Source organism: Mandrillus leucophaeus, unplaced genomic scaffold (genome assembly GCF_000951045.1).
Source record: "Mandrillus leucophaeus isolate KB7577 unplaced genomic scaffold, Mleu.le_1.0 Scaffold79, whole genome shotgun sequence".
Classification (NCBI taxonomy): Eukaryota; Metazoa; Chordata; class Mammalia; order Primates; family Cercopithecidae; genus Mandrillus; species Mandrillus leucophaeus.
In genome coordinates, this window is record NW_012108585.1 from 2,807,753 (window position 1) to 2,819,731 (window position 11,979).

Sequence of the window (11,979 nt, forward strand, 5' to 3'; positions counted from 1 at the left end):
TGTCTTGCAGTGGTCAGGAAGCAGTAACACTCCTAGAAATTCTCTCAAGACGATGAAGGCCTCAAATGCAAAGCCCTCATGTTACCTGCCGTGCAGTCCAGGAAAATATTTTCGCCATTAGAGATGATGACACTGAGATGGTTTTGCTGTTGTGGGTGCCCTGCAGGTAGCTCCATGCTTATGCGTAGGAGCAACAACTGTGTCTGGTTTCCTGTGGGTCACCAGTAAAATGGTGACTTCCTCAGCTCATGCAGCCTTCTGCCCTTTCTTGCTGGAATAGTGTCTGTGCAGCTTTTGAAACAGGGAACCATGCAGACCATGGTGGATCCGTGCATTGTGCCAGTGTGGTTGGTGTCATCTACAAAGATGTCAGCAGTATCTCCCCCGACTACAAACCTAGACAAATGCCTCCTTCTTCTACTTCTCATAACCTAGGTTATCTCCTTCTGTATTTCAACAAAACTCCTCAAGAGTTGCCTCTACCTGTTGTCTGTGATTCTTGTCCTCCTGTTCTCTCTTGAATCCACTCTGATGGGGCTTTCTTTCCCACTGCTGCACCAAAACATCTCCTGTCCAGACCATCAGCGATCACCGTTACTGCACCCAGTGCTCTGTGCTCCAGGACCGTGTTACATGATCTGTTGACAGCTTTGGATACAGCTGATCACTCCTTGTCTTTGAGCCACTATTACCCTTGGCCCTTGGGACACTGTTCTTTTTTTTTTTTTTTTTTTTTGAGATGGAGTCTCGCTCTGTTGCCCAGGTTGGAGTGCAGTGGCGCCATCTCGGCTCACTGCAAGCTCCTCCTCCTAGGTTCACGCTATTCTCCTGCCTCAACCTCCCTAGTAGCTGGGACTACAGGCACCTGCCACCACGCTCGGCAATTTTTTTTTTTGTATTTTTAGTAGAGACAAGGTTTCAACATCGTTCGCCAGGATGGTCTCGATCTCCTGACCTCGTGATCCGCCCGCTTCGGCCTCCCAAAGTGCTGGGATTACAGGGCACCCTGCTCCGGAACACTGTTCTTTCTTAGCTCTGCCCTTCATGTGCTTGTTTCTTCTTCTTGGAATCCTTTGCTGACCTCTGTCTCATCTTCTCACCCTCTTAACATTGGGACACTCCAGGGGTAGATCCTGAGACCTCTCCTGTGTCCATACTCACTCCCTAGTTATCACGTCCAGCCTCCTGGTGTTAAATATAATCTCTGTATCTTCCAATAACCACCAGCTGTGTGTCACCAGCCCAGACCCTTTCTCCAAACCTCAGACTTGCATCTCTACCTGCCAACTCCATTCCTCTCCTGTCTGAATAGCTAATAAGTATCTTGCACTTAGCAAGACCCATGGCAGAACTCCCAGTCTTCCCAAAGTTTTTCTCAGCTGGGTAAATGCTAGCCTCATCCTTCTAGCTTCTCAGGCCTTATTGGACTTATTTCTTTTTATCACTCTTTGCATACAATCCATCAGAAAATCCTACAAACTTTACCTTCCAAACATATCAAGAATTTGTCTCTTACCACCTACACACTCGGCTCAGTGCTGGCAGCCCTCGCCTCTGACCTGGATGATGGCGACAGCCTCCTGAAGGAGTCTCTGCCTCAACCCCTATCATGGCCTGGACCTAACACAGCATTCAAACAGCCCTCTGAACAGCCAAGTCGGATCATGTTCCTACCCTGCTCACGACCCTCCAAAGCTTCCATGACTTGCCCAGAGTGAGCTCCAAAGTCCCATAGGCCCTGCAGTCTCACGCCTTCTTCCTCCCTGAGCTCACCTCCTTCACCCTCCCCTCCTTTCCTTCCTTACCAGCCCTCCACAGTGACCCCCTTGCTATTCCTCCAACATTCCAAACTCACCCCACTGTGGGGTGGTGGCCGGCGCTGCTCCTTCTGTCTGAACGCCCTCGACTCAGCTCTCCACAAAGGCCTGTGCACCTCTTCAGCCCCCTCTGATGCCGTCCCGTCACCCCATTCATCCACCCTTCCCTGCTCCATTTCCCCACATCACCTCTCACCATCTGCCATTCTATACGTGTACGTGTTCATTTGCTTATCACCCCTTACCTCATGAGAATGTAACCTATATGAGGCCAACAGTTTCTGTTAGTTGTGTTCACAGCTGTGTCCTCAGCACCAACAATAAAGGTGATAAATATCTGTAGAATGAACAAACGTGGTTGCACAGACGCCCATGGTGGCTGGCATGGCTTTACATCACAGGCCCTAAGAGTCACCCACTCCACTAAAATGATGTGAGTGCTGCCAGCTTCGTGGATATGTGCCTTTCCGAAGGGTCTTTACTTCTTCCGTCCCGTTTGATCTTCATGACAATTGGGTGATATGAAGAAATGTACACAGGTGATATGTAGATATATAGGGTTTTTCTTACAACAAATAGGTTCGTTGGGCAGTTTTTGACATCTGCAATTCTAGACCAATAGTGTTAGAGGCTCCAAAAGTTGCATTTTTTAAATGCACTAAATGTACTAAATGTCATTGAAATCTTATGATCACAGGTTGTGGAAATAGATGATTGCGAGAGTACAAGTCCGTGAGTCATTTATCAATTTGTTCAACAAAATCGACTGAGTACTTACTTTATGTAAGGTTTTACCAGCCATTATAGCAGATACAGAAGTAAATCAGATGCTAAGTGTGTTCTAGAGAGCTTGAAGTGTAGTAGAAGAAAAAGTATTCCTAAAAGTGCTTAGATAGAATAAAACTTGGAGATGCCAAAAAGCAAAGTTTAGGTAAGATGTGCGATGTGATGAATTCTGTGACAAGCATGCATTGGAGACGCCATACTTTGGGGAGCGGGGATGGAGAATTGGGAGAGCCTTCTTGGAGAAGGTAGCATTTGGGAGGGAACTTGAAGGATGAGTGAGGAGAGGCATTCCAGGAAATCACACAAAGGAAGGAGAGTGGCCGTGGCCCTCAAGATGCACACCGTGAGGCTGTAAGGCTAACGGCTTAATTACGCTATGGAGGTGAAAATCAGATTGGCCCATCCAATGGAGTTCTGTGTAGTTGAAAGATTTGGCCATTTGGCTTCATAGAGACTCTTCTGCAATAACAGAATCCGTTCCCTCTGCTGTGAGCATCCAGTCTCCCACAGCAGCAGTGCTGTGAAGCATGCATATGACACCAAAGGCTAAGCCATATGGAGGAATCAATGTTATACAGCGAGATGAACAATAAATAGGGAGAGTTGTGCTGAAATAATTTGCAATGTATATGCAAGGAGTACGTTTGCTTGTGAAGCAGTAAGCAAGGGGTCGTTCCCTCCTTTCCGTTTCATCTCAGATGCCTTCTGGAGAAGAACTTTCAGGAGGGACTTGATAAGGGGAGAAGACAGATGGAGATGAGAAAGATGTGTAGGGTCTTTGACGAAAACTCACAGCAACCTAGACTTGATCTGATGATGAAGGGAACTGAAAAATCGCCTCTGTGTAAGACCAGCACTAGCCTTGGGAGACACGCTTCACCCATCATGAATGTTTATTGAGCACCCTCTGTGAACCGAGCACAAAGCTGGGGGCAGGGACAGAGGGCAATAGCGCACTCCCATCAGTCAAAACAGAACACCTGTGCGGTTTTCATAAGGACCATCCAGTTTTCAATCTGGACCTCCCAGTCCAGATTTGATAAGAGAACATCTTTCTAGAGCAGAAAGTCAAAATCATGTAACTCAGCCCCTGAAACTGACGTAGTTTGGAGTTCAGAGAATATCCCTGAGTCAGAGCAGAGGCTCAAGCCCACACTGCTTCACTCTTCATCCTTTGCTTTTTCCACTGCCCGTGTCCTCATCTTCCCAGACTTCCCTTTCATCCTGGTTAACGTGATTTTAATTTAGTCCTAATGGAACGCTTTAAGGACCTTTCATGGGATACATTTTTCCTAGTATGCGAGTCTTTGCAAGGTTAGATCTTTCAGGATGTCCCTTTTGTCGGTAAAATGTTGTATCTGGAAGCACAAAGAATAGAAAACAGCTCGCTGTTAAACAGAAGTTTGCTTTCATCCTGAGCTGTCTCTTATACACATCTAGATGTGTATAAGAGACAGATTCTATACGTGTACGTGTTCATTTGCTTATCACCCCTTACCTCATGAGAATGTAACCTATATGAGGCCAACAGTTTCTGTTAGTTATGTTCACAGCTGTGTCCTCAGCACCAACAATAAAGGTGATAAATATCTGTAGAATGAACAAACGTGGTTGCACAGACGCCCATGGTGGCTGGCATGGCTTTACATCACAGGCCCTAAGAGTCACCCACTCCACTAAAATGATGTGAGTGCTGCCAGCTTCGTGGATATGTGCCTTTCCGAAGGGTCTTTACTTCTTCCGTCTCGTTTGATCTTCATGACAATTGGGTGATATGAAGAAATGTACACAGGTGATATGTAGATATATAGGGTTTTTCTTACAACAAATAGGTTCGTTGGGCAGTTTTTGACATCTGCAATTCTAGACCAATAGTGTTAGAGGCTCCAAAAGTTGCATTTTTTAAATGCACTAAATGTAGTAAATGTCATTGAAATCTTATGATCACAGGTTGTGGAAATAGATGATTGCGAGAGTACAAGTCCGTGAGTCATTTATCAATTTGTTCAACAAAATCGACTGAGTACTTACTTTATGTAAGGTTTTACCAGCCATTATAGCAGATACAGAAGTAAATCAGATGCTAAGTGTGTTCTAGAGAGCTTGAAGTGTAGTAGAAGAAAAAGTATTCCTAAAAGTGCTTAGATAGAATAAAACTTGGAGATGCCAAAAAGCAAAGTTTAGGTAAGATGTGCGATGTGATGAATTCTGTGACAAGCATGCATTGGAGACACCATACTTTGGGGAGCGGGGATGGAGAATTGGGAGAGCCTTCTTGGAGAAGGTAGCATTTGGGAGGGAACTTGAAGGATGAGTGAGGAGAGGCATTCCAGGAAATCACACAAAGGAAGGAGAGTGGCCGTGGCCCTCAAGATGCACACCGTGAGGCTGTAAGGCTAACGGCTTAATTACGCTATGGAGGTGAAAATCAGATTGGCCCATCCAATGGAGTTCTGTGTAGTTGAAAGATTTGGCCATTTGGCTTCATAGAGACTCTTCTGCAATAACAGAATCCGTTCCCTCTGCTGTGAGCATCCAGTCTCCCACAGCAGCAGTGCTGTGAAGCATGCATATGACACCAAAGGCTAAGCCATATGGAGGAATCAATGTTATACAGCGAGATGAACAATAAATAGGGAGAGTTGTGCTGAAATAATTTGCAATGTATATGCAAGGAGTATGTTTGCTTGTGAAGCAGTAAGCAAGGGGTCGTTCCCTCCTTTCCGTTTCATCTCAGATGCCTTCTGGAGAAGAACTTTCAGGAGGGACTTGATAAGGGGAGAAGACAGATGGAGATGAGAAAGATGTGTAGGGTCTTTGACGAAAACTCACAGCAACCTAGACTTGATCTGATGATGAAGGGAACTGAAAAATCGCCTCTGTGTAAGACCAGCACTAGCCTTGGGAGACACGCTTCACCCATCATGAATGTTTATTGAGCACCCTCTGTGAACCGAGCACAAAGCTGGGGGCAGGGACAGAGGGCAATAGCGCACTCCCATCAGTCAAAACAGAACACCTGTGCGGTTTTCATCAGGACCATCCAGTTTTCAATCTGGACCTCCCAGTCCAGATTTGATAAGAGAACATCTTTCTAGAGCAGAAAGTCAAAATCATGTAACTCAGCCCCTGAAACTGACGTAGTTTGGAGTTCAGAGAATATCCCTGAGTCAGAGCAGAGGCTCAAGCCCACACTGCTTCACTCTTCATCCTTTGCTTTTTCCACTGCCCGTGTCCTCATCTTCCCAGACTTCCCTTTCATCCTGGTTAACGTGATTTTAATTTAGTCCTAATGGAACGCTTTAAGGACCTTTCATGGGATACATTTTTCCTAGTATGCGAGTCTTTGCAAGGTTAGATCTTTCAGGATGTCCCTTTTGTCGGTAAAATGTTGTATCTGGAAGCACAAAGAATAGAAAACAGCTCGCTGTTAAACAGAAGTTTGCTTTCATCCTGAGAGGTGAGAAGGAGCACTGAGGACCATGTGTGGATAGAGGTCAGATGCTTCCATTTTTCCTTGCTCAGATGAGGACCATTTCCTGAAAACAGATCAGCACCGGTTAGTAGACGAATGTGGGTGGAGTGGATACCATACAGAAGGCAAGGGAAGGCTTAAGACATGCTGGTTTTGAACATGAGCTCTTGAATCAGACTGCTGGCTTCTGCCACGTACTGATTCTGTGGCCTTAGGGAAGTTACTGAGCCTCTCTGTGCCTTCGCTTCCTCCTATGTAAAATGGGAATTGTAATCAAACCTGTTACCTGTTTCATATGCTGCTGGAAAGACTGAATGAGTTAATGCAAAGCACTTTAATGGTGCCCTGCTTATAGTAAGTGCTCAGTTAAGTGATAGCTGTCACATTCTATTATGTTACATAAGTAGCCTAGAAATAGAGGACAAGATCATTCTCAAGAGACAACAAATATACTTTAAAAGAGAAGGAATATTCAAGAGTTAAATAGCAACCTGAGACCAAAAATCACCAGAGAGGCATGTGTGTGATTATTTGACTTGCATAGTGTAGATGATGAAACGGATTGAAGGGGGAGAGTTTACCAGGGACCGTGGTAGTCCAAAAAGTTTTATGAAGGAGGACACATCGGAGATGAGCCCTGAGGTTTATGTGGAAGAGGCAGGGATGGGGATGGAAGGATGTCTGAGAGTGAAAACCTCATTTGTTTAGGTCACCAATGCGGGCCAGCCTCGGCCAGCACATAGGTGTGGGGTGCCCCAACCCATTACCGAAAAGGAAGTACAGGTAGTGAGAGCCAGGAGACAAAAGTCCGCAGTGAGCAGACTGAGCTGGGTCCTGGATGCCATGCCAAGAGGCAGTTTTCTAAACAGCCACTGCTGTTCACTCTCCATACGAAACGTTCAAAAAACCGCACTGCAGAGACAGCTACGTGTCTTGGAAATCTACAAAAGGAGGTCAGAACTGACCATGGATCTTGAATTCCAGGGAGGTTCACGAACCCACCCTGGCTGGTGGCAGAGCTGGGGTCAGAGCCATACCGAAGCCGCCACTGCTCTCTCCCACCCTGCATGACCTCCATCCCAGAGGCCAGGTCTGGGCCATCCTGCTCTGTCCTGAGCACCCTGCCAGAAGAGCCTATGCTGCTTGACACCAAACACTCTTTTTTAAAAAATTGTTACTGAGACGATGAATAATGACTTAAAAATTCCTGCAGCAGAAATTGAAAACTCACCTAAGTGCCAAGTCCCCAGGTGAACCACACTCATCCTGAGATGTAGTTTTCCTCCCAGGATGGGTTCTCCCCGCCTGGGGATTAGTCATTGTGAAACTGGCCGCACTGATTAGCAAGCAGTGCCAGTTAATCAGACCACTGGGGGCATATTAGAGCTACTAAAAGCAACTTTTCTGAGTGTTTTCACATTTTGATGGTTTAAAGACACTCTTGCTGTCCTGTCTGAAATTTGCTGTTGGTAAATTGAGCACAGCAGATTTGCAATCCCATTGTGGCTCCCAAGAAAGTGTTTCCTGGCCCGGGTGGTGCCGCATTGTGCAAGAGAGGAGGCTGGGCAGCAGGCATGGTCCCTGCAAACAGCTCCTGAACCTCACCTGCAGTTAAGGACACCTCCCAGCCTGGACTGATAAGAGAACATCTTTCTAGAGCAGATATTCAAAATCATGTAACTCAGCCCCTGAAACTGGTATATCTTGGAGTCTCAGAGAAGATCCCAGAGTTAGGGAAGAGGCTCAAACCACAGTGCTTCACTCTCAATCCCTTGCTTTTTCCACTGCCTGTATCCTCATCTTCCCAGACCTCCCTTTAATTCTGGTCGATGTGATTTAACACTGAAATGCCCACAGGACGCTGCTGGTGCAGCTGAGCACAAGCCTGGGTAGGCAGAGGACCCAGCCTCCAGTCCTGAATTCACTCAAACAAGCCTGGGGACCTTGGGCAGGTCTGCCCTCCCTCTGGACTTTGTCCTGCATCGGGGACTTGAAGGGCCTGGACCGGCTGGCCTCTGCATCCCTTTTCTCCTGCCACATGCCCATCCTCCCCACACCAGCCTATATCCTCACTGCTTGCAGACCTTCGGCCTCCCCACCCCTTGTTCTCACCCCCTCTTATGTCCTTGGACTTGGACCTCGTTCTCCCCTCACTTTCTATTTTGCTTCCTCTTGCTTTTTATCCCCTTTGTCCTTTAGGGGTCTCACAGGCCACATACCCTTAAACAGCATGAGGGGACATTTACAAAGCTGCTTACGAGGACAGGGGCGTGTGCAGGGGGCCACCCCCGAGGCCGTCCCTCATTCTCCTTCACACAGCACTGGAGGCTGCCTGGTCCCCCTGCCTGCCCATCAGAGACGGTCCCTGTAACATCTTCTAAGCCCTTTCCCTCCCACTTGTTTCACTGCCACAGAAAGTACTCAAACCTTGTCCCCGGTATGCATCTCATGGCACTGTTCCTGAATCCGAATGTCTGGGTGGGAAGGGACTAGGCTAGTCCAACCGAGCTTGCATTCTACAGAGGGGAGCTCTGCGGCCGGAGGGTCACATGACTTCCTCAAGGTCACAGAGTGACCCGGTGGCAGGTGGGCAGGACCCTTACTTCCTGCACGGTCTGCAAGGGGACTCTGATGGCGATCGTGAGGCAACCCTCAGGGCTGCTGATCTTTGGTGCCCCCAGGTCTCCCACCCTCCCCAGGAGGGAGGAAGCCCCCAGAACTGGCTCCCCGCCTTCCCACCCAGGCAGCCTGGGCTTGTGCTCTGCAGACGGAGCAGAGCACCCTGGAGGGCAGCCAGAGACAGCAGGGGGCGGGCAGGGGGGGCCTTCACACTGCAGGAGCCTTGCCTCTCAGAAACAGAATTGAGAATGGGGTGGGTCCCACACCCGGCCCCGCCCCTTAGCACCTGCCAGGCCCACCCTCTCCCCCAGTGTCTCCTGATCTCCCAATGCAGACAGGCTTTCCCCTTGACCACTGCCTCCCCAGTTAAGCAGCTATCTTCCCGGCCGCCTCCCATGTGCCCCTGAAAGACGCCTGGGCCAGCAGCTCAGGGCTCAGAGTCCCGGCCCTGCTGCGACTTCTCTGTTGCCCTGCCAGGTGCTTTGCCTCAGTTTCTCAATCTACAAAGAGTGAGTGATAGGGGTGCTGTGGATAAAAAAGAGATTCCACCTGGAGAGTCCTACGAGCTCCCAGCATCCGAGACCTCTTGGAGAGGGACGCTGTGGGTTGTGAGGATCCACCACACCAGATAGGAAGGCAAGAGGCCCCCCATGCGGCAAAGTGAGCTGACTGACACAGTAAGCACACTCACAAGTTCCCGCCTCCGCTGTCGTGGAGTTTCACTGAGAGGTTACTGAATATCCACAACAGTATGTGGCTAAACTGAGAACATCTTTATTATTTAGTGTTCTAGATACAGCAGGGTAAAAAGTCCTCAGGGCAAAGAATGCATGCAGTCACACAGGAACGTCACGTGTGTGCTAAGGCACACACACCTTCCTCCAGTCACGAACTGGTCTCTTTTTGATTTGAGAACAAAATGTAGGAGGCAGTGAGAAATGTTAGGGTTACCTCCAACTGCAAGCAACATTCAGCATCCGTTCAAGGCCTTCAGACTCAAAGAGCTTGATTAGCTGATGAATCCGACCTAATGGTCTAGGAACACAGGGACGTTATCCCGAATTTAGAGATAGGCAAATCCGGGCTATCTTGTTCGGACTGTTTTCCAGTTGGGATAACTCCCTTCAGGACTCGGTTTCTGTTGTTTGGAAGGGAGCACAGCTTCCTGAGCCAAGCGGAATCACGTTACTTCTGGGCTGTAGGGTGCCCTGCCTGGCTCGAGAGATTGAGAGTCGTTCTCAGTTTGCCTGTTGCCTTATTTATATTTCAAGAGTTGTGAGCCCCTTGGGTGGCAGGGCCTGATGGCAAATAGTATTGTTGTCACCTCAGGAATTGTGATGGAGTGGAAGGCACTCCGGCCTGCCGGTGAAAAGACCGGGGATGTAAGTCTGGCCAGCTGTGTGACCTTGTCATTTAACCTCTGAGCCTCAGCTTCCTCATCTGTAAAATGGGAGGGGTACAACTGTATTCGCCCTAGAGTGTTAGCCTTTAAGCGCCTAACCTGCTCACCTTTCACCATGGCAGTTGCCCTCTAATCATGCATAATTTTCGGTCAGCTGACTTCTTGAGCACCCCCTTGCATATTAGTGAGTGAGTTAGTTAGGTTTGTTTTTTTTTTTTAAATTTTTGGCTTGGGAACATTTCAGAGCCACCAAGGCTGTTGCCACTTCTGTTGTAGGTACCCCGGTAGACTGTGTGGTATGTGACCCCAAGGATATACAGAATCACATTGGGAGGGGAAAAACATGTTGGGGTGCACGTGTGTGTGTGTGTGTGTGTGTGTGTGTATATCAATGTGTGTATATATATGTGTGTGTATATATATATAAAATTTTGAGATATGTGTGTGTGTGTGTATATGTGTGTGTATATATATAATTTTGATATATATGTGTGTATATATATATCAATGTGTGTATATATATGTGTGTGTATATATAATGTTGAGATATATATGTGTGTGTATGTGTGTGTATATATATAAATGTGTGTATGCGTGTGTATATATATGTGTGTGTGTATATATATAATTTTGATATATATGTGTGTATGTGTATATATATAAATATGTGTGTGTATATATATAATGTTGAGAGATATATGTGTGTGTATATATATAAATATGTGTATGTGTGTATATATGTGTGTATATATAATTTTGATATATATATGTGTGTGTGTATGTGTGTGTATATATATAAATGTGTGTATGCATGTGTATATATATGTCTGTGTGTGTATATATATAATTTTGATATATATATGTGTGTGTGTGTATGTGTCTATATCTCAACATTAGCCAGGGGAAATGGTTCTGTGCCTCTCACCAAAAGCTCACCAAACACTGTGGTCTGTGGCAGCGGCAGATGATACTGATGATGGCAGAAAGGTCTGCTTCACTCAGACATGCCACCGGCCAGGAGCATGTGTTCAGAGGCTACTATCTGCCAGCCATCGAGCGACATGAGCCACTGGTCTGCCTCTTCATCTGTGCCGCATTGTGTTGACACGGGCAGAGGATTAAACAGGAAATGCACTCATATCATAGGGGGTGTCAAGCTGTGTGTTAGGGCAGAAAAGAGGAGAATAATCTGGCATAAGTTGTCAACATCTTCCCTCTGAAGCTATGGGTGGTTGGAACAGCATGTCATCAGGTGAGTTTTCAGGGGTGCTTCAAGTTCTAAGCTGGGATAATTCTGAGTGTTCTTAAAATGTACTATTGTTGGAGGATAATGGAAAAGCTGAACTCAGAAAAAGCCTTGGGACCGTGAGCACCATCAACTGCATTGAAGAGACATCAAAAAAAAGTAGAATGCCTTCTTCAAGCTGTTTACTAGACCATATAGTCCTACTAATCAACACTTGTGCAAAATAGAAATACTTTCTTTAAAAATAATGTATGTATTCACTTAATTTTCCCAGAAATAATGCCTTGATCATATATTTTCCCCAGAAGTTGTTAGACTTATCTTCTATTGTCAACAAGAGCTTTCCTGAATCTCTTGAGATTTAGTGAAAGCGGGTAGATGTAAACTACATTAATTAAATTGCATTTCCCAGTAATACAAAAAAAAAAAAAAACTTGTAGTACCCCTAAAATTTCTCTCAGTATTATCATCCTGTGCTTTGATGATAGAGAATAGCAGTGACCTAAGAATTTCTTTTTTAACGACTAATTCTAGACCTGAGGTGTCATTGACAGAGTGTGACCCGGGGCAAATGCCACTCTTTCAGCTCCCAATACAGTAGCAATCACACAGTTCAGAGGTGGGAGAATAGGTC

General features: G+C 46.5%; 1 protein-coding gene across 3 annotated transcripts in view; it reads left to right on the forward strand.

Moving 5' to 3' along the window:
• The window catches only part of CACNA1C (calcium channel, voltage-dependent, L type, alpha 1C subunit), a 775,650-nt gene that overhangs the window by 528,268 nt on the left and 235,403 nt on the right, over window positions 1-11,979 (forward strand). The gene's annotated exons all lie outside the window — the stretch shown is intronic.